This window comes from Pyrgilauda ruficollis, unplaced genomic scaffold (assembly GCF_017590135.1).
Source record: "Pyrgilauda ruficollis isolate IOZ18807 unplaced genomic scaffold, ASM1759013v1 scaffold1618, whole genome shotgun sequence".
Classification (NCBI taxonomy): domain Eukaryota; kingdom Metazoa; phylum Chordata; class Aves; order Passeriformes; family Passeridae; genus Pyrgilauda; species Pyrgilauda ruficollis.
Window position 1 is genome coordinate 1 of NW_024514965.1, and position 3,512 is coordinate 3,512.

A 3,512-nucleotide genomic window follows, 5' to 3' on the forward strand; every position below is an offset into this window, starting at 1 on the left:
CAAAAATCTCCCCCAAAATCCCCCAAAATCATTCCCAAAGACCTCGAAAAACCCCAAAATTTCCCCAAAAATGCCCAAATTCCCCAAAATTGCCCAAAAATGCCCAAATTTGCCCCAATCCCGCAGGGTGGAGAAGCTGCTGGGGCGGATCCTGAGGAGCAAAGGATGGAGGTGGGGGAGGGGCTGGGGGATTTTGGGGAATTTTGGGGAAAATTTGGGGTCCCCGGGGGGATTTTGGGTGGTTCTGGGAGAGATTCTGGGGAAAATTTGGGGAAAATTTGGGGTTCCTGGGTGGGATTTTGGTAAATTTTGGGGTCTTCGGGGGAATTTGGGGGGGATTTTTGGGGTCCCAGGGTGAGATTTTGGCAGATTTTGGGGTCCTGGATAAGATTTTTGGGGGAATTTCGCAGATTTGGGGGTCCTGGCTGGGAATTTTGGGGGTCCCAGGGGGATTTTGGGAAATTTTGGGGTCCCTGGGAGGATTGTGGTGGAAATTTGGGGGATTTGGGGCAAATTTTGGGGCCCTGAGGGGATTTTTGGGGGTCCTTGGGGAAAATTTGGGGTCCCTGGGTGGGATTTTGGTAAATTTTGGGGTCCCAAAATGAGATTTGGGGAGATTTTTGGGCAGATTTTGGGGATCCAGGGAGGATTTGGGGGGGATTTTCGTGAATTTTGGGGTCCCTGAAAGAGAATTTGGGAGGTCTTGAGTAGAATTTTTGGGTGATTTTGGCAGATTTTGGGGTTCCCAGGTGGGATTTTGCTGAATTTTGGGTTCCCGGGGAGATTTTGGGGAGATTTCAGCAGATTTTGGGGTCCCTGTGGGATTTTGGGGGGTCCCAGGGAAGAACTGGGGGGAATTTTGGGGGTCCCAATTGAGATTTTGGGGTTTTGGGGTAAATTTTGTCATTTTTGGGGTAAATTTTGTCATTTTTGGGGTAAATTTTGTCATTTTTGGGGTAAATTTTGTCATTTTTGGGGTAAATTTTGTCATTTTTGGGGTAAATTTTGTCATTTTTGGGGTAAATTTTGTCATTTTTGGGGTAAATTTTGTCATTTTTGGGGTAAATTTTGTCATTTTTGGGGTAAATTTTGTCATTTTTGGGGTAAATTTTGTCATTTTTGGGGTAAATTTTGTCATTTTTGGGGTAAATTTTGTCATTTTTGGGGTAAATTTTGTCATTTTTGGGGTAAATTTTGTCATTTTTGGGGTAAATTTTGTCATTTTTGGGGTAAATTTTGTCATTTTTGGGGTAAATTTTGTCATTTTTGGGGTAAATTTTGTCATTTTTGGGGTAAATTTTGTCATTTTTGGGGTAAATTTTGTCATTTTTGGGGTAAATTTTGTCATTTTTGGGGTAAATTTTGTCATTTTTGGGGTAAATTTTGTCATTTTTGGGGTAAATTTTGTCATTTTTGGGGTAAATTTTGTCATTTTTGGGGTAAATTTTGTCATTTTTGGGGTAAATTTTGTCATTTTTGGGGTAAATTTTGTCATTTTTGGGGTAAATTTTGTCATTTTTGGGGTAAATTTTGTCATTTTTGGGGTAAATTTTGTCATTTTTGGGGTAAATTTTGTCATTTTTGGGGTAAATTTTGTCATTTTTGGGGTAAATTTTGTCATTTTTGGGGTAAATTTTGTCATTTTTGGGGTAAATTTTGTCATTTTTGGGGTAAATTTTGTCATTTTTGGGGTAAATTTTGTCATTTTTGGGGTAAATTTTGTCATTTTTGGGGTAAATTTTGTCATTTTTGGGGTAAATTTTGTCATTTTTGGGGTAAATTTTGTCATTTTTGGGGTAAATTTTGTCATTTTTGGGGTAAATTTTGTCATTTTTGGGGTAAATTTTGTCATTTTTGGGTAAATTTTGTCATTTTTGGGGTAAATTTTGTCATTTTTGGGTAAATTTTGTCGGTTTTGGGTAAATTTTGTCACTTTTTGGGTAAATTTTGTCGTTTTTGGGTAAATTTTATCATTTTTGGGGTAAATTTTGTCATTTTTTGGGGTAAATTTTGTCACTTTTTGGGTAAATTTTGTCTTTTTGGGGTAAATTTTGTCGTTTTTGGGTAAATTTTGGCTTTTTTTGCCCCCCAGACCCGACCGGGGCCTCTCCAGGAAGCACCTGCTGGAAGGTGAGGGGGCGGGGCCGGGGTGGGCGTGGCCAACCGAGGGGTGGAGCCTCGATGGGTGTGGCCAGTTTGGGGGCGTGACCATGCCATGGGCGTGGCTTAACCACAGCCCAATTCTTTCCATGCCCTTATATGGACATGGGTGGGCGTGGTTTAACAGTGGCCACACCCATACAGAAGGGCGTGGCCTAATTATGACCACGCCCCTCCCATGGTTTATGTGGGTGTGGCTTAACCTTGGCCACGCCCCCTACAGGGTGATTGGTGCTGGTGTTTGAGCAGTGGGAGTGGCTTAAATTTGGCCACGCCCCTCCATAACTGTGCGGACTCAAGGGGGCGTGGCCTAACATTGGCCACACCCAAATGCATGGGCGTGGCTTAAAGAGACACGCCCCTTTTCCGCAGCGAATGTTTTGGTGGGCGTGGCACAATCTTGGCCTCGCCCCCGAGGGGTGGGTGTGGCTGTGGGCGTGGCCTAACGCTGACCACGCCCCCTCAGGTCTCCGGGGCTCCCTGCGCCGCCTCCAGCTCGATTACGTCGACGTCGTCTTCGCCGGGCCCCGCCCTGGCCCCGCCCACAATGAGGGTGAGGCCACGCCCACTTCGGGCACGCCACGCCCCCTTCTGTCAGACCACGCCCTTTCCTCAAAGGCCACACCCCCAATTATCAGGCCACGCCTCTTTATCCCAGACCACGCCCACAGTAAAGTTAAAGCCACGCCCTCTTCTGGGCCACACCCACATTCGGCCACACCCTTCTACAGGCCACGCCCACAGTTGTGATGTCATCCTTTGACCACACCCCTCTGACCAGGCCACGCCCACAATGGTGACATCATCCCGCTCAGCCACACCCGTTATTGATCACGCCCTCTCCAAGCCACGCCCCTTTTGAGAGGCCACACCCCTTTTTCGGCCACGCCCACGCTTGATGTGCCAGTGTTTCCAAAATGTCCCCAAATGTCCCCAAAATCCCTCCAGGCCACGCCCACACCCGGCCATTTTGTCCCATTTTGTTCCATTTTATTCCATTTTGTTCAATTTTTGGCCATTTTCTCCCATTTTGTTCCGTTTTTTGCCATTTTGTCCCATTTTGTGCCGGTTTTGGCCATTTTGTCCCTTGGTTCCATTTTTGGCCATTTTCTCCCATTTTGTTCCATTTTCTCCCATTTTGTGCCGGTTTTGGCCATTTTGTCCCTTGGTTCCATTTTTGGCCATTTTCTCCCATTTTCTCCCATTTTCTCCCATTTTGTGCCGTTTTTCTCCCATTTTCTCCCATTTTGTGCCGTTTTTCGCCATTTTCTCCCATTTTGTGCCGTTTTTCTCCCATTTTCTCCCATTTTGTGCCGTTTTTCGCCATTTTCTCCCATTTTGTGCCGTTTTTC

General features: G+C 45.4%; 1 long non-coding RNA gene across 1 annotated transcript; it reads left to right on the plus strand.

The window, feature by feature from the left end:
* The first annotated feature begins 123 nt into the window (after window positions 1-123).
* LOC121351193 lies at window positions 124-2,734 on the plus strand. Its single transcript, XR_005954763.1, has 3 exons — window positions 124-171; window positions 2,093-2,130; window positions 2,627-2,734. It is a non-coding gene; the product is annotated as an uncharacterized LOC121351193 (long non-coding RNA).
* The last annotated feature ends 778 nt before the right edge of the window (window positions 2,735-3,512 follow it).